This window comes from Anser cygnoides, chromosome 5 (assembly GCF_040182565.1).
Source record: "Anser cygnoides isolate HZ-2024a breed goose chromosome 5, Taihu_goose_T2T_genome, whole genome shotgun sequence".
Taxonomy (NCBI): Eukaryota; Metazoa; Chordata; class Aves; order Anseriformes; family Anatidae; genus Anser; species Anser cygnoides.
The window spans coordinates 14,845,461-14,869,529 of record NC_089877.1 but is presented as its reverse complement, the minus strand read 5'-3'; the positions used below and the strand labels follow the sequence as shown (position 1 = coordinate 14,869,529).

Here is a 24,069-nt window from a genome sequence, read left to right as displayed (position 1 = left end):
AATTTCCTTTGCAAGCTACCTTTAAGAATAAATTTGACTGTTGTTTATATCCTACCTTGGGATAGTGCAGGTTTATCTACTCTGCATTGTTCAAGATGGGTGAACTGAGTAATATCCTGAAGTCTTTTTTCAGTCCTATCTTTGAATGCTTTCTCTTTAATAAATAAATAGCTTTCTATAATCACCTAATCTAACTCTACTTTAGTTCTCCCACTATGATCCCAGTGTGCATCCAAAATGTGTGAAAATCAAAAGCTGTTATTTTTTAACTGTTAGATTTATAAACTTCCCTTATAACAGAATGTGCAGGCATTGTCTTTACTCCTGGACACCAACACTGGCAATAAAACCTCTGAATTTGGATGTTATATGATACTTGGAGATGTTTTATTTACTGTTTGAATTCAAAAGTTCTCACTGACATGGCTTTTTAAGGCCTTCTATTCAGAACAGATGGGATATAACTAAGGTTTAACACATAAGGCTATGTCTATTTCTATTCCTAAAAGTAGAACAGACTCATTTTGTATCCCTGAGAAAGTCACTGAAGTTTTCTTAGCTTCTCAGTTTACCCAAAAAATGTAATTGACTGTTTATATCTCATGGACATAGCTGAGCACACTGTTGACAGAAAAAACAGATCTTTTTCAGAAGAATGAGTATTCAAGACATTGAATAACTCAAAATCAACGAGAGACCAAGTCACATATCAAGCCATCACTCAGAATTTTGCACAATACATTTACCACACCCAGAACTGTACAGTCACCTTCTATTTAGCATGCCTATCTTATCTGTCCCCATTGAGGCACTGTCTCCTTTGACTGCAAAGTAAACATCATGACTCTCATGGAGGTAGTAAGAAGCCAACCAGTAAGGATCACGTGCTAATCCATTCACTACAAGTCTGGAGATAGTAAAGCATACATGACTTGGTGTGCTCCTATTGTTTCCAATCTGATTAAAAGCATCTGAGCTTTCGCAAAGGATTTGTACTTACCAGATTTCCAGCATAAGTTTGTCAATTTAAGACACTTGGTAAGTTTAAGAAAGTCAAGGATTTTCCCAAAACATAGCTACCATGAGACATCTAGAACTTCAGAACAAAATGGCTGGGATTGACACAAATTTCAAGAGGAAATATTTGACAGGAAATTCACTCTGGCTGTGCCTCTACATCTGCAATTGTGAATCTGTTGTGGTGGGATGAAGCAACTTGAGCTGGGAGAATTTAAGGACTTAACTGTTCCATCACTGCCACGCCATAACATTTTCACAGGAGCATCTAAGAGTTAGCCACTGATGGATAAAACCAAACAAGACTGGCTCAAGGGAGCAGTCTTGGAATACAGGAAGAGAAGAAGCCTTTTGTGTTGGTGTATAGATGTCAAAAAATAAAAAATAATTAAATATATATACATATTAATTTAGAATAGAATCATCATCATAGAATGGTTTGGGTTGGAAGGGATCATAAAGATTATCTAATTCCAACCCCCCGCCATGGGCAGGGATACTTCCCACCAGACCAGGTTGCTCAAAGCCCCATCCAACCTGGCCTCGAACACTTCCAGGGATGGGGCATCCACAGTGCATCCACAGCTTCTCGGGATAACTTGTTCCAGTGCCTCACCACCTTCATAGTCAAGAATTTCTTCCAAATATCTCATCTAAATCTATTCTTTTTCAGTTTAAAGCCATTACTTTTTGCCCTATCACTACACTCCCTGATAAACTGTCCCTCTCCATCTTTCTTTCTTCTTCGAACTGCCCTTTGCACTTTTCTGTCAACATTTTCTGATTCCACAATCTCTCAGAGGGAAAAGGTAGAAATCATGCTGGAAATATGGGATTCAAATTAGGACAACATAAAAAAAGAGATATAATTGAGTTCTAGACTTCATTTTCCAGCAACTATGATGCCATGGTTTTAAAGATCATCCAAAACTGTTTAGCTGCATTTCTATTAAAATCAAGCCACCTAGTCCTAAATGACAAATAGAGTATAAGGCTTGCTACTAGCTCTGGTTATTTAATGCAGACTGTCACCAGTGAGGCTGATTTCCCTGCCCTGCTCTGTCTTTGCAATGAGGCTTAATAAACACCGACAGTGATTACACAGAAATAAGATTTTAAACAGTCCCAATTCCATCCTCAGAACGGATAAGATGGCTAATAAATATGCTAAACTACAGAGAAGGCTGATTCTGAAATATGGCCTGTCTCAGGTGAAAACTATGACACTCTGGGTGCTTTCAATACAATTACATGAGATTCTTGTCTGAAATTCTCTCCCTGAGCTGTATCCAAATTGTACCCTTCACTTTCTTGTTCTAGAGAGCTACGACATGAACTGATATGTCCTCTGCTGGGAGACAACTCCATTTAAAAAAAAAAATAACAACAGTTGTACACCCAAATGAGGTCACTGTACATGTATAATAGAGAATCACATGTCATGGGTGATATTCACACAATTCAGTTGAATTCCTCTTAGCAGCATGCTCTTAGAGCATTTAAATAAGGTACAAAATTGTGCACTCATTCTGTTTTACCACTGTTTTCATTTATATAAAATATTATCAATATTATTAGAATGTACTTAAAATGCTAATCCTTAGGTACATTTGAGGGCTAGCAGGAAACATACAAATTGAGGAAAGTGGGATTATTGAAGCAAATTGGTGGAGGTTAAGGTATCATTAAGCAGTATACACTATAATATAAATATTAGGCAATAAACCTGGTTGACCTTCAATTTACTGATAATTCAATCTCACAAGAATTTTCTGGTATGGCTGGCAAGGTGACAGGTATTTATCCTATGGCCAAACCTTAACAGTTAGGTCTGTATTGAATTTAGGTTTTAGATTATCAAAACAAGGGGAGTAGGCAGGAGTAAGAACTGACCTTTATAGTTAACTGAGACATGGTTGACATTACTTAAAAAACATGAATTACAGAGGTCATTTAAAAAAAAAAATGGGAGGCTTATAACTTGAATGCTCATGGAATTCAAGTAGCAAAAATTGATAGCAAAGATAAAATAGCAACCAAGCAAAGGGATTGAAAGTAACAAGAGGCATGTCAGTAATAGGATAAGTTTTACACAGGAAAGAGGCTGACATCAAGAAATCCTCATTCGGGAATGTAAGAAAGATAATCACTAAATCTGAACAAGTAACCAGAAAAGTTATTGGCAAATTTTCCATAAGTGCTATGTCAGTAAAGGTATAAATTGCTTTCCCTGCAATTTCAATGTTTAAGTGATTAATTTCGCTGAATGTTTATCAGACAAGTTAGGCTTACCAACAAGTGGTAGATGAAGTCCACTGAAGAAAAGAATCTATTCCTCACATCATGTGATGTACATCCAATCAAGAAAGAAAATTCAGTCAAAGTTATTCAGTGGAAATACTTGCAAGGAGAAATGATGTGATGATGTTTAGAAGAGATTTCATATTTTTTTTTAATCTATATTTTCTGGAAAATATTTTAATTTTTAAAAGTAGAAATCTTAGAATACCTTTCACTTGTAACAAAGTAACAGAATTATCACATATGATGAATAAGAGAGAGATGTTGTGATGTATGACTGCATCTATTTCATCAGGGCCCAATTCTCATACTCTTGATTCCATTATATCTCTCTGTAATTCTGACTGCAGTTGTGTTCTTCCTTTCTTATATCAGTTGAATACGAGGAAAATAAAATTCTATATGGTATTGAAACTGTGTATACAGGTTTCATAAAATGTATGTGATATCTGCATAGATATATGCATATGTGTATATACGCATATATACACACACAAACACATCACCTAGTTTTGCATCACTTCTACTTACATTTCACCATTCCAAGCTGTCCCTTAGTTGCATAATCAAGATTTAGGTATATGCATACACCTGGATTTTCCCAGCATCATTTGTCCAGATCCCTGACCAGAACTCAATGAAGTGTTTCAGTACATACACTATTTTATGGTACCATTAGACACCTCACTAGCGTGTATTTTGGGACTGTCCCTCCACGCAACCTCTTCTAATGATCTAACAGCCTACAAACAAGCAACCAGGGGGGTTGTGTTGCATGTTAAACCTTTAATACAAGCAGAATGCTGTGTCAGCAACAATTCTAGTTTCTTTCTTTGGTGCGATTAGATACACATGGTGAGACTTCATTTCCATCATGTTTATAGTTTCAGCATTGCCTAGGGGGGTTATAAAAACTAGTCGTGCCTGTGCAATTTTTGTGGCATGGCTAAAAGAATAGCCTTGAACTCTGAGAATGATCTCTGGATGTAAAATGGAAATGGGCTATCATTCATTCCTTTCTTTTCTGGCTACATCAAATAACACTTTGGTATTTAGACATAATCCACAATGTATAAATGCTGAGTAAGAGAGAAAGAGGGAAGCTCTCTCAGTCTGACTGTAAATTCAAATACCAAGGGAAAAAAGGTCTCCAATAAGAATACAAAAATTATCCTACACCCTGATCCTCCCTGCTTTGAACTTTTTTGAAACTATTAGACCCCAAAAACTACACAGCTTCTCTCACGAGGAGGTAGCACCTGAGAGGTGAACAGATTATGACGGTGTCACGTATTTTACCATGAAAGAAAAGGAAGATCGAATGAGTATTTATGATGACTTGCAAATGGCAAGGTGGTACACAGCAGAATTTGATACTGCTTTTTTCAGTTTTACACAGTATAAATCTTCAATAACTGCCATTTACACAAGGCACAACATAACAGGAATATCATATCACTGCCAGGCAGGGCAGGCCTATGGCAGAGCTGGAGATCCACACCCCTATGTTGCTGCTGGGGCAGGGACTGATGGCCCTGGGCTGAGCTGAAATGGAACTCCTAGTCCCATGGTCAGGGTCTGGGGAAGATGGTCAGGGCCAACATGGGCTGTTAGTATCCTCAAGGCCCTGACATTATGCCACACAACATAAGAAGTCTCCATCCTTTCACAGTGCTCTTAAAATTAAAACCTGAAAAGTTGGGCAGATTTTTTTAAAAATATAAAGTAACAACTTTTTTTTTTCCAAGTCAAAAGATAGTATATGTTTTAACTCCTCTTTCTGATTTTCTCCATCTGAAAAACAGTAACTACAGTTCTTTAAGTTTATGCAATATGACAGAAAATTTAAGGGAATCTTTTTTATGATTACAAATTTTGAGTGAGGGAAATCAGGAATTAGTTCCAACAATTTTGTATTAGTGTGTAACTCTGCTATGAAGGCAAAATGCGTATTTACAAAATGCACAGTGATTCACAACCTTAAACATATTTATAGATAAAGGTGGCAAAAAGATAAACAGTAGGACAACTTTATATCCTACCAATGTGCAGTTAAAACTTGAGCACTCCTCACACATCAGACATGTAATTTTTGACTTGTTTAATGCTTGTGATTTTTTCTTAATATTTATATTAAACTCACTGAAAAGGCATCAGTGGATCCTATAAATGACTGTATTCTCATTTTAGAGTATCCTGTCTTTTTTATTTCTTGATATTATAGATGAAAGAGTTGTGTCTAGATCTAGCATCATTTAAGATAAAGTGCCATTCTCACTGGGTGCCCTATTAGTGACAATTTTGCATTCTAATGAATCTGTAGCTACCTAGGATTTCACAGCCATCACTCTGCAGCACTTAATGGTCACTTGGAACTTCATTAACACGAATAGGAACCAGACCTCTGTGCTCTAAAATCACAAGCACTTGTCACAGAATATAAGGAAACAAACATTATTTCTGTTATAACCATAGGAGCCATGACAAAGCTAAGGAGTTCTGAGTCCATCTAATAACAGATGGTGAGTATTTACACTGGTTAGTTTGACTAATTATTGAATGAAATAGAATTGTACATACTTAGAATAATACTGTAACAGAGAGTTTGAGATCTTAAACTGTCATTTAAAAGGAGGATTTGTCTTGCTTTTAGTAATCCTGAGGCCTACAAAAGGGATTTTAATGGATTTTTATTGAACACATTTGCATATTTCATCCCAAATCTATACTGTTGCATAGTCAGATGCGATTTAAACTCGCTGACAGAGAGAATCAAACACAGCAAAGAACATTGATTCACCATTGTGTAGTTGGACAGGACACCCCTACAAAATGACTGACTGTCAGAAAGCTGACAGATGCAAATTTGCTTTGAAAATTAATTTTGGAATGCTTAGTCATAATCTGTGGTAAGCAATTATTGATTTAAAGTGCAAAGTTTACATAAAAGTAAAAAATAAATTAGTTGGTTGCTCACAAAAAAACTTCTCTATTGATATAAATGGAGATCAGAAGGTGAGAAAGAAAAGAAGGATGAGAAAAAAGGCATAAAACACATATTATATATGCTTCAAAAATAAACAAAAACAAACAAACAACCAAACAAAACACCTTAGAAGAAATCAAAGTTCTGTGTTCTTTTATCATTTATTGTCTATTTTCTGTACTAGGCACAGTTATGAACACTTCTACATAACTTAACAAAACCCTCAGAATGGAGGAGTGGTGCCCACTCTGAATGTGTGTATGAACTAAAAGGCAAAACTGATTAGAGAAGAACAGATGAGGTGGCAGATTTTGGATGGATGGATGCTGTGAGTTCATGTAAAAAACAACAACAAAACAAACAACCAAAACAAACAAAACAACAAACAAAACAAAACAAAACAAAAAACCACCACCACTAGTCTCTGTGGAAAAATAATTAAGGAATAGGCAGGACAGATATTCCTGGCCTATGCAGTAGTAGTATTTCATATCTGTAGGAGGAAGAGAATGAAAGAGGAAGTAAGACCTTTGACCTGTCAGAATTATTCTCCAATTTATACTTTATTTATTTAGGCAAGGAAAAAAACAAAAAAACAACAACAAAAAAAACTATTTATTTCTTTTCTTGAACAGTCTTATCTGTTCTTATCCTGAACAGTGCTGTTTACTTTGGGTACAATATAGATTGTACAAGCTGACCCAGTCACAGTGTATCTAAACCCAGAGTCTACAAAAATGCTATCACATTCACCTTCTAAATGAGGAACAGGTTCTAATTTTTTTTATTTAAATTATTTTCTAAGAGTGTCAGTCCCAAAAGAGAGCATTTCTATTTCTGCTTACCACTCAAAATTGTAAATGCTTATCATGGTTTCTTGTGCTTCTGAACTGACAGTCCTGAATAACAGATTTGTACAAAACTGAGAATCAGTACAAGTTTTTTCTCCTATGGAACTACTTATGAAGTGCCATGATCTAAAAATGCTACATCTGCAGGGTATAAAATCAGTTGATTTCATAAGCTATTTCCATCCCTTATCTTTTTGCCTGACAATGCTAAAGTGGTAACAATCAGTTTTAGTTACCATGATGTAGTTTTGAAAGTCAAACATTACAAACTGATTTCAAAACTACCAAATATCATTCTAAGCAACTATCTGGAGGAATCTTTCTGATTCTTTCTGATATGGGCTGAATTAAATTCATAATCAAGCCAGAACACTCCTGACTGCAGATAAGAAAGAACATTATTAACTTTATTTTACTGAATTTTTTTTCAGTATGTCACATTTTCACCCATGCATGATAAATTAATGTTATATCTAACCACAGGTATGGTGGCTCCTGGAAATATGTCCACACAACCTAAAATTGTATAGAACAAGTTAAAGGAAAGTCTTTCCTTCTTTTCTATTGCCCCACTGTTTATATCGTTAGTTTATAGTATATGTAACGTTCTCTTTCCCTAGAGAAGATACTAAAAATAAAATAATTATTTTTATCAAACATAAATTTTAATGTAGTACCTTCACACTGACCTCATATGCTTTTGTATTAATTACATCATTACATCTCACAGTCAAGCATTTTATGCTTTGGGGAATTTTAATTTGAAGCACACTGACCTTGGTACACATGTTGTTTTGTTTTGTTTTGTTTTCTGGACAAAAGGTTATAGTCTGTTCTTTAGCCTGTATACTGATACTCTAAGAATCAGCATTAAAAAAAAAAATTTCCATGGAAACATGGCTCCCAAGGTATGTCTGGTTTCCTGCAAAACATAGTACCAGCAAGCAGAGAATATGATGATAAACTGACAACATAATGTTTGTATCTACTATTTATTATAAAACTATTTAAAAACTCAAAGATTTCTGCCTTTTGTCATGGAGTATATTTTTTACAATAAAAAGATGTACGATTGTTCTATACAACATTTTTAATACACTCATCAACATAGAGCCTTAATTAGATACCCCTTCTCATTTTTGTTACACTGAAAGTTATTAAATGTAAATTTGGATACCACTGTGCTCTGTTTTAGCTATAGATTTGAATTTGGCCAAATCTTACTGTCTATAAACATATAAAACCATTGTGCCACAACACTAGATGATAGATGAGAGGACTCCTTAAGAGCCATTTAAAACTAAAGCATTAGCCAGATAAGACAAGTGGGTGTATTTGCACTTATAGACTCAGAGATGCCAGAAAGAATCATAATACAACATAATTATTTCTTTGTCCACAGTAGCTCTGCAAATGCACTTCATTTCCAGTAGTCACTGCTCTCTGTTATTCTGCACCATGGTTCCCAGGCAGCTGTGTACCCTAATGCTAACTTACTGAATTTACCTTCAAAGCAAAAACTACCATTCATTCTGAACTCTGCACAACAAAGCAAAGTAGGAGAAAAGGTCACAAAATTCATTTCCTGTAATGACCTAAGCATGTATCCAAATATGAAAGACTAGTGCGTTGCTTTTTTCTTCCTCTAAATAATCATGTTCCTGGCCATTTATTCTGACAGGTCTTTAATACATGAATAAAGATGAGGGAGCAAACGATAGATAAGAAATTTAAGAAAATATTTTTTGAAGGAATATTATTTATTTTGTAGTCTTTGAAGAGCATCTGACAGCATGCTACATGGCAAGCCTGACTTGCAGCAGTATAAAGAAAGCAAAGTGGCCCTGAAAACATTACTGGAAAGGAACACCTCTGAACTTATGAAGGTTGATCTTTGGCCAGTAGAATCAGTCCTGGTGGTAAGACTGGTAATTACAGGTCTTGAGAAGGAGCTGGGGGAAAATGGTTCATTTATTTCTTCACTGAAGTGTGTAAAATATATTTGTAATTACAATGAGGGTTGAAGGAAACAGAGAGCTTTGATTATCCAGAAAAGAAAACAACAAAAAATGTCTCTTAAAAAGCTTCTCTTCATTAAAAACAGATCATATTTCAGCAGGACTAAGATGCGTGGAAGAAGAGATACTACAATACAGAAGCCAATTCTCAGTTCTTGTCCCTGAATGGTGAAGTTTCCTACGATTCTATGAACAGGTTGCCCAGGGAGGTGGTGGAGTCACCGCCACTGGGGCTGTTTAAGGAAAGGTAGCGTGTGGTACTTAGGGACATGGTGTAGTGGGTAATACTGGTGTTAGGGGGATGGTTGGACCAGATGATCTTGGCGTTTTCTTCCAACTTTAATGATTCTATGATTCTAAGTTCCGAAGAGCTAACTTTCTGAGTAGCTTTATTTTGTATCTGCTTCTCCTTATTTTAGACCTTAAATCAAATGCTACAAGAAAAAATCTCTGATTTACTTTCCTTCAGAGTTTTAGCATTCTTCTTCTTCTATCAGAGAAATTTTGTTTGTTTGGTTGGTTGGTTTGTTGTTTTAAATATAGAAACACAGCATTCAGTGATACTCATTCTACTGGACAGTAAAACATCTGGGAGTTTGTATAAGGATTTATTGTCATTATACTGGAGAGGCTGTGTATTACTTGAGAAATAAGGTAAAATAATTGAACTCTCATCGCTTACTGTTAAAAAAGACAGACTGGAATCAAAAGCAATCAATCAATCTTCCCACTGTCACCTTGGCCCTTCAGTCTATAGTTTTTTCTCAGTCCTGCAAACCGGTACAGCTCTGCACTGCTATCAGCAATCAGCTCCTTAAATGGAGGCAGGGAGACTGAAGAAAAAAACATTTTAAAAAAATAAAAAAGGAACTTTTAATCCTGTAACGAGTAATTCATCAGCTTCCAGTCTCAATTTTCACACACACAGATACACCCTGCAGGCAAAGGACAGGCACTGTTTGTCGGCTGGTGATAGGCTGTGATTTGGAACCATATTGTTTGGCATCCTTTAAGGCATTAATAACAACAGCTTTTAATTCCTGGCTTTTTACAAGCAGCAGCATGTTGTATTGGTCATTGGGTTTAGACCTCTTAGCACTGCTCAGAGATTTGCTAAGTGAGTTGGGGTTTTATTCTGATTACAAGGTGTCTCTTAAGTCATCAGCCAGATACCTCCTGGCACTGTTCCCTCAACAGGGCTAATGAATTATGACAGTTCATCTCAAATTGCCCAGCTCAAACATTTAAATGTCCACCACAATCTACCAATGAACCCATCTGACTGCCATTAGGGATCAGGGGGAGAAGCTTATTAATACACATAAGATTTGGCAGCATGTCAGACCTAATCTATCACAACAGCTGAGATAATACCCTATCCTGTGGTGAGAGGAGCGAGCACCAGCAGTGTAGCGTCACCAGGGAGGGCGCTGGTGCCATCCAGCTTTGCTGCATCTCGCTCTATCTTCCTACACTTCCTTATGTGGTACTTCGAAGGGTACCCATTTCTTTCAGCAGAGATGTTCTAATCTTTGCAAGATGTGAAATACACTTATAAAAAAGTATCTTTTGGAAGTAGGAAATCTACAGCACGTTGGTTAATTAAACATAGTACTTATCTGATCCCCTTTTCTATACCATAACCATGGCAGAACAACGTGAGCTACTAACGAGCATTTAGCTCAGTTTGCTAAGGCAATTTTTTTTCAGTCAAAGAATCTAAGTGTTATCACCACAAAATAGCTGAAGAACAAAATTAAATGTCCTAATATGTAGCTCTAGGTAGCTACATTTTTCCCTGAAAAGCCTCAAGAAGCAATTTGGGATAAAGTCCTTTTCATTTTGGAAAAACATTATTGTATCTTTGGTACTATCTCTGTTTAAATATATATCCTATACTATGAACTATTGCTTATAATTTAAGACTCATGCTTTATTTCCAATCCAAGTGAAAAACAGTTTTCTCAGAAGAAGCTACTGTGACCAAATCAAATTCACTTTTTTTTTTTTCTTTTTTTCTTATGGTAGGGGTAATATCCAGTAGAGAGAAACTTTTTGATAATAGAAATGTCTCTGGAGACACATAATGGGAAAGAAGGCATGTTACAGCTCATTTACTTATAGCGGTTATGTGTTAAATTGCGGATGAACTAAAATAGACTATAATTCTTTGAAAAAGGCAGCAGTGAAAGGGTTTGGAAATCTATCCCAACAGAATTACTCTTTGAGTTAATATTCTATGGCTCAGAATAATTATCCGTATTATTGATCCTGCCTGTGTGGTATGGGCATCCAAACAGCACCAAGTAATGCTCATAGTCTTCTCCAAAAGACTAAAACTTGGAGTGGAGCATGCTATTCACAGAAGGGATATGAAGAAGATTTCTTCAGTCAGCTTGCAATTAATTTTCCATCATGCCAACACCAGTACAAAAGTTGGAAAAACATTGTCAAAATGAGAAAACAACTGTGTAAGATTTGTTTGCCGTTATCAGCCCCTTACTTCAGTCATTCCCACAACAAACTGCCACAAGTTTTGAATACAGAGACAGAAGAGAAATATTTTGAGGCTTTCCACTGGGATGTGAAAATCATAACATTTGCCCACATCACCAAGTGCATGACAAGGCTAGGTCAGCTGCTTTAAGTTTGCAGTGACAGTGTGTTTTTGAAATAAATTTCTCACTTAACCCAGTTTATCTTGCATTGGTTCAGTTTGCAGGCAAATTTTGATACATATTAAATGTATTCTTTGGGGAGGGAGCTAAATCAGAATCTCTGCTCTGAGTATGCACCATTCTCCAGCCCTTCCTGAGGACAGCAGGCTCTCATACAAAGACTGGTCTTTTGGACAGTTTCAATCAATATGCATGGACTGATCCGGTGGACAAGAACAGATCTAGTCCCAGGTGAAACTCCCAAACTGTCTGTCATGCTGGTGTGTAGGAGTGTCAACATGTTCTGCTTTTGTCTAGTCATTTACTAGCACTGCACCAAATCACTCGGTAGTATAGATTTCATCACTGAGAGCCTACCTGTAACTCATAACAAAATACAGCAAACAGCTGCTGTAATCTCAGATGTCAGAAAATTACTCATTTTAATGTGTAGTTCCTGCTGTTCTTAAAGAAAGTTATCATCCTCCAGTAGAAGGTGGGTATTTCTATTAGAAGGGCAAGGGTAACAGTAATGAAAGAATTCCCAGACCAGATTTCTGTTTGCAAGCATTTGAAAGATATTTCAAAATGCAGCAAAATTATTTGCCTTCCTGAGCTTTAGAATTCATTTATATCCTTTTTTCTTCCTTTTTTTCCCCAAATTTCTCTTTCTTATCCCCAGATTGCATTGTTTTTCTCAAATGGCAGAGTCCTGCTGCCTTTTTGTCCTTTGTAGGTAAAGCTGTCTATTTTGTCCTCACCCCAAGTGTGAACCTACAGGACTCCCATTATACGTGAACCAAAGTATTAACTGAAATATTTACACACTGGTTTGAAGCATCAGTAACCTATCTATTTTGTCCTTAATATAGTCAAAGAGACAGCACATTCCTGAAGGTGTATTAATGTTATTCAGCTTCTTTTCTTTTAGCTGAATTGATCCGATTTCACGCTGCTTTAACATTGAAAGTAACTGCAACTGGACGTGTCCTGTAGGAGATACTTGCTGGGTGACCGATTCTTGGTATATGCATGATTTTTAAATTGGTTGAGAGTGCTTTGGTTCTGGTGAAAAGTGCTGGATCTGCATTCATGTGAAATTAACTATTTATTTATCTGCTAAATTTAGGGCATGATGATAAAATGATTCTAGCCACTGTTCCAGTGGGTTCATTTACAACAGTGAGACTTTACAATCAAAAAGCATATCTTTAAATCCTTTTAAAGCTAAAGAAATATTTTTTTTTAATAAAGCTTTGAAGAACAGGTGCACTTTCACCAATTTTTCCCCTAACCAAAGCCAACTACATAGTTACATATCTTTTTATGAAGACAAATTTTGTTCTCAGTTGCTAGAGAAAGGGATGCATGAAAAATATCAGTAGCTAAGTTTTCATGAAAGTAGCAGGGTGGCAGAGAAGATGATTGTCTTTGCACAATCATACATGAAGAAACAAAGCAACAGAGATTATTGTGTGGGAGTCAGCTAAATTAAAATCTGTAGGAAGAAAGAAGAAAGTACCTGTAACTCCATATACAAAGGGCAAAGTTGCCAGGAAAACAAAGGCTAGGATTCTCATCAGCAGATTAACTGACAAAAGATCAAAATCCATATATATTGACAGGCAAAAAAAAAAAAAAAAAAGACATTCAGCTACTAGATGAGCACAGTGCACTGGGTGTGGTGTATTAGCTATTAATGAATAAAGTAGCTCTCAGGTAGGAAAATCTGAATTAGGTATATGTTCCATGCAAACTAAGTATATATATCACATACATACACATGTATATACACATATATACACACCTATCTCCTTCCAAATGGGAATAATGATTTGTCTTTTAGAATAGGATCCCATGGATTATTTGCTTCTTGCTATGATAAATAAACACATTTTCTCATGACTCTTGATTCCAGCTAGGGTTTCGCTGCAAAACCTTTCACATAGGTGGTAGCTCACTTTATGATCATATTTATGGTTCATATCTCTGACATCTGGTCTGAAATCCAATCATTTCTACAGCTCATTAATGGATTTGGTGGTCTATTTCATGTAAAACTGCTAGTTTACCTTTTCTCCTAAATCTGTTATCTTAAATGAAGTTATCAACAAGATTTTTTATGTGTTTTCTCCATCTGCACTCTAACCAGGACATTTAACTATAAATTTCCTGAGTCATGGTGGTATAAACATCATTTACCCAACTTCACTAATATATTTGTTAACTCACATTACAGACTCTATCTTATGTTCCTTGACATAAGAACTGTGGTGCTTTTTGCCCTTTCTGCGTACTGTGTCCAGCACTGGTTTTGATTCTTCTTACTGCTGTAGGATTGCTCTGTTCAATCTGCGACTGCCTCTTTTTCAAATCCAGAGATAAGCCCTTGTATAGCTCACTGCAGTAACAACATCAAATAGCACCCTTCAGGATCTTCATCTAGCAATTCCAGCATCACAGTAGCTGCACTCACTGGTGGAAGTTATGAGCCACAACCACTCGTACATTTATACATGTAGAACAAACAGATTCTCAGAAACATAAGTGATAAAAGGCAAGAAAATCCTTCCAAGAAAATGAGGCCTTCTGTGATCTCAGCCCGTTATGTATCAAGTTACAAGGAGAACAAGCCTAAGCTGGTATTCACTTATCTAATACTTGGGTATGTCTACTTATGGCTGGTTACCATTCTGATGAGATACTCTTGCCACTCTAGGCAGGCAGAGCTCTATTTCATATCTTGACAATGAAAGTGCAAAAACATTTAATTCAATTTTCCTCTGAAGCCAGTATCAGAGAAAAGTTTGAATAATGCATGTGCCTTTAAACCACAGCCCCATCACTCCTCCAGTTCTCTCTCTACTTTGCTCTTGTTTTCCTATCTCATTTTGAATCAGAACAGATTATGCATAAGGCACCTCCAAGCAATGCAAACTATTTGAGAATTTAAACAAAGTCCTCTACCTTAATTAGTTGCTAAATACTTTTTTTTTTTCACGTTGGAAAGGAAGTTTATGACCATGCCAATAACTGTCATTTAATTATAAATTCCCTGACTTGTGGTGGTACAAGTATCATTTCTCTGACTTTATTAATATAACTGTTAACTCACACTGCAGACTCTGCAGAAAAGGTTATGAAAGGAATAGCAGCTTTGCTGCATTCACATACACATGACACACAGCTAATGACTAAGTTTTAAGCTTGTTACAGCTTCTCTGAGAACCTTAACAGGAAAAATCCTTAACTGAGAGAACACCTAGGAAATTCTTAACACTGCTATTCTGCTTGGAATGGAAATCTATCAGAGAAAGTGATTTTAAAAGCAGGGAACTGATGAATAATTCAGTAAAAAACATGTCAGTAACTGAAGAGACAATGGAAGAACTAGTAGTCTTTTTTTTCATCTTCTGTTATCATTACAGTGGAATGAACAAAGGTCACATCAACCCTATACAAAATAACTAACAGTTTCAGAAAAATTAAAATGGGAGTCCTTTTGACATAGCACCAAAATACAACAAGGGCAATACATTTTAAAATGACAAAATAAAATACTTTTTGTATGACATATCCTGTGCAGATTCAGGCTACAAAAATTGTGGGAGACAAAAAGTTATCAGGCCTAAAAACATACATAAAACGATTTACATAGCAACTGCTAGATACAGGATTAAGTCAGGATTACTTCACTTTCTATCAGTAAATGAAATTACCCTGTCCAAGTTAAGTGTGTGTGCTCACATGTGCATGCACATGCTCATACTTGTGTGTTTGTGTGCACAGATCTGTGTGCTTATCTATAATGGGATGAGGGAAGAGGAAGTGAATGGAATTAATAGGAAATTCACCGTGATTTTGACCTCCATGTTCTGTCCTTTAATCTGTTTTTTCAAATTTTCTGATGTCTGAAGCAGTTTTATTTAGACTTTATAGCACTTTGGAATATAGAATACATTTATATAATCTAATATAATTTAACATATACATAACGTATACATAATCTAATACATTTACTTAATCTAAAATTTCACAGCAGACTTCTCTTACAGAAGAAAAAGGCTAGGAGTATTTCCCATGGCTTTGTCCTGTGGCTTTACTTCTGATTTTGCCACCTTTGACCTTTTTCAGGTAACTTTTCCCCGATCTTTGGAAATGCATCTTTCAAAATATTAGAGGTGAGATGGGCCTGAAGAAAGACGTATTAAGAATTTCAAGAGAACTGAAAAAACATTCTAGTGATATTACTGCTTCCAAAATCCTTTAACAAATGTAAGTGTTATTTTTACTTTTCCAAGGAATACTTAATGAGCATCAAATATTCATAGAGGATAGATAATATTTAAATGACATCTTTAAATGATTAAAAATGTGAAACTTTGATAGTGATTACTACATTAAGGCCTACAATACATTTTCATTAGGCACAAACTATCTCCAAGGTGATATCAAGAAAAAAAAGATTTCAGAATTCTTTGCGCTATTTGTAAGTTCATATCCAAGCCTCCATTTTCAGGATAAAGAATTAGGGTTCAAGTCAGCAGTTCATAAGATAAATTGGTAAGGTAAATCAAGAAAAGGTCCACTCAGCCCATCATTTACCCCAGCCTATGTTCCATTTGGCTAGCCTTGACATTAGCCTCTTCCTCTGTAATTAAACAGCAGATATCCCATTCTCAGTCATGATTCTATTTTGACAGGTCAAATACCATTTGGATATGAGATAACAGGAAATGGTAGAGGAGATATAATGTAGACTGTGTATTTAAACAGTGTTTTAATATGCTCTTTCCTAGGATAATACAACTCTTTTAAAGGTGTTTTTGTGATAAAATGTAACACTCGCGTTTTCTATAGAAAAACATGTTTGAAACTGCTGCAATGACAAGCATATTAATTTTTTTGCCTATATTTCTTCTCTTGTTTCTATCAAATTAGTGCATTGAAATGCTCTGGAATGTTATTTTGAACCCTGGAGAATTGACATGTTTCCAAAAACCTAGAGTGCTTGAAGGTACAGCTGCAAAACTCAGGAGTAGTCTAGGAGATGTAAGCTCCTTCTTCAATATGTAGAACTACAGGCATGCTTATTTATATAACAGAAGCCTCAATAATTGATACTATCTACTTAAGAAAATGATTGCAACTGACTAAATACTGTGAATTAATAAGCATAAGTTGGAAATGCAATGAAAGTTAATTTGTGTCAGTTGATAATTAATTTATATTTCCTCCTGTATCACCAGGTTTACTGCTGTTTTTAAAATAATAATAATAATAAAATTTTTAAAAAAAATCTATTTAATCCTCTTGGGATAAAATTTTCTGTGCTAAAGTTACAGTTGAGAAATAAGAAGAAAACTTAGATGATTAAAGTATTAGATTAATAAAGCCAAAACAGGTTTACAAAATCCCAACCTCCCAAATTACTAGGATTATACATACTTGATTCTAAAGTTTCTAACAAGCTTCCTACAAAGTTGTTTTCTTTTTTCTTTTTTTTTTCCTGTTTCTTTCTTACAAATCTAAAACAAAGCACTGAGCTCAAAAACAGCTAATCCTGACTTTATCTTGCTCAACCACACATTCAAATTATTCTAGACCCTCGCCTATCATGTCTAGGTATAGCTAAAGTAAGGTAGAAATGTTTGCTACTTTTAAATATTAATTTTTAATGAGAGAGGGGAATGTCAGGTTTACCCATTTCATTATCTGCTTTACATAAGAGAGAAGTTCTGAATGAGGCTAGGAGATTTAGTTGACTATTTTAATAATTGTTGGAGCACAGCAAACAGCTTATCTGGCTTAGAATTATCTTAGAAGTGTTTACTTCCATTGCTCAGCAAGCCAAAAGGAAGAAGGGACAGTCTCCAAAATGTACTGACAAAGACTTGATTTTGCTATTGCCAGAGATGCTGAGAAAACTCCTCCTGACAGGACAGAGCCATAGAAGAGCATTTAGACAGCCTTTTGTTTTGATCTGCTTTTATCTTCAACTGTCATGACAGAGGGAGACAAAACAGCAAGGCCAGAGCACCTGCCCAAGAACATTCTGTCTTTCTTCTAATACTGTTGGAGAGAAAAGGAAGAGACCAAAAGCACCTTGCTAACTGCTTGTTTTCTACAAATGTCAGAGAGTGCGAGAGTAGAAACAGAACATTTGAAGAAAATCATCCAGGAAAGTCTCTAAGTTTATAACCCAACTAACATCTTTTCTTTTACCAAGTACAGGCAAGTTGTTCTACAATAATTTTCACCAGCTTCTAGTAACTTTTCTGAGATGATACAGGGATTGCAATCACTTCGGAAAAGCAACAGTGTTTTTTCATCCCCTGTGGAATAGAAGTGTGGGAGGGATAAAGGGCGGGGTAGGGTAGCAAAAAGAAAGAAAAGCTGATGGTTTCAAGGGACCACAATAAGGAGCCTCCTGGTTGGGCACAATGCAGAATTACATTAGTTGCAGATGATCTATGATACTATAAAGACTGTAGAGCCACATTAAAAATAATAATTAATAATAAAGTTATTTAGTTTCCCTGCTTACCCATGGTTCTTGTTTTCTTTCCAATCTCCTCCCCGTAGAGTAAATACTTCAGGAACTAAGCATTAGGGAGAGTGACAGGGACTCAGAGATTTACTTTTGTATGAGGAAGGTTAGCTACAGAACACTGATTTTTACCATTTTACTAGAATAACTGCAAGATCCTGCCTTACAGTGCCACTTGGACATGTGATAGAAGTGAGAGTGATGGTATTTGAAATCCTCATCTACTGAGGAGTTATTCCTTTTTATTAAAGGGGTCTTGGTAAATAACCTCTTGCATTCTCGACCACAGGAAAAGCTTACTTAAGAGTAGCACAGATCTATGGTTGTCATATAAGTCAGACATCATCAAGGTCTTTGATCAGAACAATCAGACGTAGTCATACATGAGTAAACAGAGGTTTCCTGTCCCCGGATAAAGTTTCTCCTTCATATACTTTTATTTCCCTGTTATAATTCTTAATTCAGATGTAAACATACAGTTTAAGTCTTCAGACAAGCACAAGCTGCTAAGCGATGAAACTTCATGAAAAGGTTGAGTGCATTCTGAGATATCCAGGCCTTCCCTCCCATGCAACGGAAAGTTTCTTATTTTAGAGCTCAGATATTATCAGTTTTTTAAAACTGCATGTTTATTTTGAGATGTCCTAGGCAAACTATAGAGCGAGTACTGATTTTCTTAACATATGTTGTAAGTCCTGCTGAGGCTGTTGTGACACTGATTACGTAGGCTTAGAACTTCCATCTAACAAAGACAATAAACTTGCAAATTTTGTAGTTTTCTTCAATATGCATTAAATGTCTTTGAGACGGTGATTAGTTTGCATAATTTCTAGGAGGTTGACAAAGGCCCACAGTGGTCCCCCCAGAATAGTACAGTGATGTATTCTGAGAGAACTGTAATGCAGAAAGGAAAAAGGTAAGGTCAAATCCTTTCCTAGATAGGGAAACTATTAGATGTTTACAACAAAAGACAGAATACATACAGTCAGGGGAGAAGGAATATTGAATTTCTCTATCATCACCCTTATACAAATAAATCTTTTGGTATCAGCTAATAAAAAGCTACACTAATCAAACTGATCCAGACAGTTTGATTCCAGTCCAGAGGGACAGAAATCTCTTCACGTCTGGGATAATCATCAAAAGTACTGTCCCCTTAGTGCCAGGAGCAGGATTATTGTTCTGTCATTAACCTCCTATAGAGGTAGCTGGAAAACTGCCAGTTACAGAAAATATTTTCTCATCACCAGGCATAAATTTAGCGTTCTGTAGATGACATGAATTAGACCAAGAGACATAGCTTGCTTGAACAGGCACCCAAAACCAGAGTTATGCAGCTCCCTCATCATATGGCTACTTTTCTCCTACATTGTTCTGCAGTATATGATAGACTTCTAGCAGAAGACATCCATCCTGGACTCTCCAGAGACAGAAAATCTTCTGGGAAAATAAGATATGGAGATACTGGCTGCCCATACTGTCCAGTCTGCTGTGACTACAGCCAGCTGGCACAGCCAGAGAAACGGAACAAGCCTGCCAAAAAAAACACAGTTCTTCTGTGGCTAAGATGCTAAAATACACCCTTTTTTGGGAGGCATGGGGAGAGGGGTAGCTCGTTGTTTGTTTTGCTTATTAAGCAAGTCTAATTGAGCTGAATGTGTTACTTCAACAGATACTTTCCCTCTAACACCTAAACCACAAGCCAGCCTCAGAGAGGAGTTAAAAAGCAAAACTTGCCTCTATCAGTTTGCTTACTTTTCTAGAGATTATCTGTGGCAGGTATGCTATTTTAACTAGGATGTTGTTGAAGAATGTATTTCATTACCCTTGACATATGGCATTTTCTATTTTAAAAGATCCCAGGTTCCTCTGCAGCAATCTTATCTCCAAACTGTGCAATTTAGCTCAAGCTTCTCTCTTTTTTTTTTTTTCTGTGTAAATTCAACAAATTTGATATTGCTACACAGTGTTCTTTGCATCTATCAGTCTGCTAACCTTCACTTACCTATTTTGTGTGTTTGTGCATATTGTTATTACTGGCAAACTGCTAAAGCCAGAATCATCTGATAAGACACCAGAGAATGTGGATGGCTCTAACATGACCATTCTAGACTGTTATGATATAATGTGGATATCAGAAGATCTAAACACCTTTGGCAGCTTATTTTAGAGGAAAAACATTAATGTTTATCATCCAGCCTATCGCTGTCAAACTCTGGCTCTAGCCATGCTACTCTAAGGACAGTTCATTAGCATTTACATCAGGCAATTTTGAGAAGTCTTTTTGTGTGTGTCCTCAAGCAATGCAGGATATAAAAAGACTGGTGATGTTAGGGGGCATGAATTTGTGCTTATACAACTTGAAACATATAAAAAAGACCGAGTAAACTGATAATTTTTTTTTTTTTAAAGAAACTTTCTAATAGTAAGAGATGTACATTAGGCTTCTGTTCAGACACCAACAAGCCCTGGGTTGTAGGTCTAGTTTCTTTCTCTACTCCTTTTGAATGTCTTAGCTCTACAACATGTGTTGCTTTCATTGATTAATTTGTATTGATGCTGTACAAACAATGAAAAATTGTCCTTGACATAGAGAGCTTACAACATAAATATGAAAATAAATGCCACTACAAAATTGTCCTCACCCACTGAGAGGAAGTCCAGTGACTAATGAGACTTTTGTTTTACTTATGCATATATTTCTCTCCCTCATTCTCCTACTCTTAATAAGCTAGGATCCAGTAACAGAGAGAAATACTTAACTTCAGAGAAGCAGTAAAATGATTTGACAGAGACCTAACGTAGCTGCTAAATATCTTTCTCTGCTCTTCGTATAATACCTGCCATCTAAAACTGATGTTACATGGCATTGGCTTTGGATTTGGCAGTGGGTGGAGAACTAACAGACCACCACTGTCAAAGGAAAAAAATATTCTGCTGAATAGCATATGCAGTCTCACAAATATGTGAGACTTGCCTGAGAAGAAACATTAAAACATCAGATAGGAATCAGTGTAGCCCTTATATATAAGAACAGTTTGATTTCAGTGCAGTAGAAAAGCTGTCTTGTTCTCACCCATCTACAGTGCAGGTATGCAGGCAAAGAGAAATTCAAATTGTTGTCGATGTTAATGACATTCCTATTTCCTGAATCCTAGCTGAATATCAAATTTCTGATGGAACACGTCTGAAAATGCTCTTCTGTTCCAGCTTCATTCATCCCTTGCAACAGACAGCTACTTATCAGCCAAAATTTTCCAAGAGATTTTGTGGCTGCTGAGATAGAGGATCATGAACCTATATTAATCCTGTCATCTGAATTTAAGTTTGATACTTAACTGGAAAAGTTAAAAAAAAAAAGAAAAAAAAAAACCTCTGCCTTTGGCTCCATTTTCAATGTCATTTTTTTTCACAGGTCACACTGTTGATCCAGAGTAAAGTGTATGCTTTTTGTTCACATCTGAGACATAATGAACTGCCTTCCATTCTGTAAATGGCAAGGTCACAGAGATGTTTTGTTGATAAATTTTCTTTAACGATTTGGGTTCTTAACTCTGGTGCTTTGTCTCTAATCCACTTTTGAAACTCCACTGCTGGGGAAAAATGCTGCTGTTTGTGTACTAGGGAAAAAATGTTGCTATCTGTGTCCTAGAAAAGTCAGACAAATGGCTTAGCATCAGAAAAAAATATCAGTAGTGTGTTGATTTTTCCACTTCCCAATTTATCATGTAACAGGAGAAATATTACAACCAATCTTCTAAAAGACTGAAAATGCAAATAGCTGAGAAGAAACACTTTCTCAGGGGCTACCACACTTTCCCCCCCCCCCCCCCCAAAAAAAAAAAAAATAATGATTACATTTTGTGCAACTTTGCATTTGGTGGATCAAGTCCTGCATATTTGAACTAGCATACTAGTTAAGAAATCCTTACAGTCAAATTTCTGACTGACAGTTTTCCACTCTCTCCATTTTAAAGCACTTTGGCGCCATAGTTCTTATGACTGCTTCTGTGTGCTGGCAATTACTCTGATTAAAAACCTATTTCAGAGCTTCTAAGGTGACAGCTAAAAGCTTTAATCCTCCCTGTGATTTGTACACTGTTGTCAAAACACAAGAACAGTTATTTAATAATGTAGCCAGCCCAAGTATTAACATATAAGAATGCAAAAGGAAGAACTTACTGAGGGAGAACACAGAATGACAAGAAACTTTAGATTATATTTATGTTGTTCAAATTCTGGTAGGCTTAGAACTTCAGGAGCCACTTCCGTACATCAGAATAGACCAAAGGTTTGCTGTAATTTTATGGTAGTTTTATAGTCATGTAGAAGTTGTCTGGATGGTAGAATTCCTATACAGCACATATTATTAAAATATTCTGTTCTCCCTTTGTCATTTTTAATCCCAGTATCAGTTTCACTGCTCAGTATGACCCATTCTGGGATTCTGAATTCTCCTGTAGAAAGGAAATCCCTAATACTCGTTTCCCTTCAGTTTGTAGTGGACAAGGTATCATGCTCTGCTGAAATAATAAAAGGAAAATATCTTTCATTGCTTAATTATTAGGAACATAAAGCTATATATTTGTACTGGGTATTGAAATTAAGCTGAGAAAACTGAAAGAAGACAACAGTTATTTACCTGATGTGACTTTTGAATCATTTTCTTTTGTGTCATTTCAATTGTATTATATTTTGAGTATAATTTTATACTAATTAGGGAATAAACTGCATAATATATATATATATTTAAAAAAATAAGATTTTAAATCATAGAGAGAAAATAAATTATGATGTTATAGTACAATAGGAATATCATGAAGTACTGGAAAGCTGAGAAAGATGACAACCTGTCATTTTTTTTTCTTAACTTCCATCCTTTTTTAAAAATTTTCCCAGAACAAAAGATTGAAATAAAGCAGGTATCTATCCAAATGGGAGTACACTAGTGATCTTTGAGAAGACTTTTTTTCCATTAGGTACCCACATTAGGTACCCACATTAGGTACCCAACTCACATTTGCAGACAGTAGAGACCAATCAATAAGATATGTATAAATAAAGTTTCTACAGTTAAATTGATACAGATTCTCCTTTTCCTGGAATCATTCTTATCTCTGTCTCATTCAGAGAAACAGAACAAATGTCTTCTTTAAATTTCTCTGACAATTTTGTCCACAGAGACTTATTATTTACTAATTATTTATATACTTATTTATTCTGCTGTTTCTGTTTTGCTGTTTTCATTCCTTGGTCTGCCTGCCATGATAAACTATTCAGTGACATGGGATTAAGGGCTTCATTAACTCCAGAAGACAGCAACCCAAAACATCCTAAGTACTCGATGTACTTTTTGTAAATTCAGAACTGCCCAAGAACTCTTCCTATTCTTTCAGAAGCTCTACATAAAATAAATTTAAGGAGTTAGAAGTTGTTAACTTTGTCTGCTCTCATACCCATGATTTTTGCCAAAATATGGTCTGAACAGCATTTATAACCAAAGCAAAGCTTTCAAGTATTCCCGTCATATCCTTATTCCTGGATGTACTCATACTCTGATCACTTTTCACACCACAATTTGAACAAGTAGTTGGCTTCTTTTTTGTCCATAATGCTGTTTTGCCAAATTAGTTCACATGGCTATAACATTCATAGATATGGGATTAGCAGACTCAGAATAGAACACAAG

The 24,069-nt window shown here is 35.9% G+C and overlaps 1 protein-coding gene across 9 annotated transcripts in view; it reads right to left on the bottom strand.

The window, feature by feature from the left end:
* The window catches only part of LRRC4C (leucine rich repeat containing 4C), a 741,859-nt gene that overhangs the window by 707,386 nt on the left and 10,404 nt on the right, over positions 1-24,069 (bottom strand). The gene's annotated exons all lie outside the window — the stretch shown is intronic.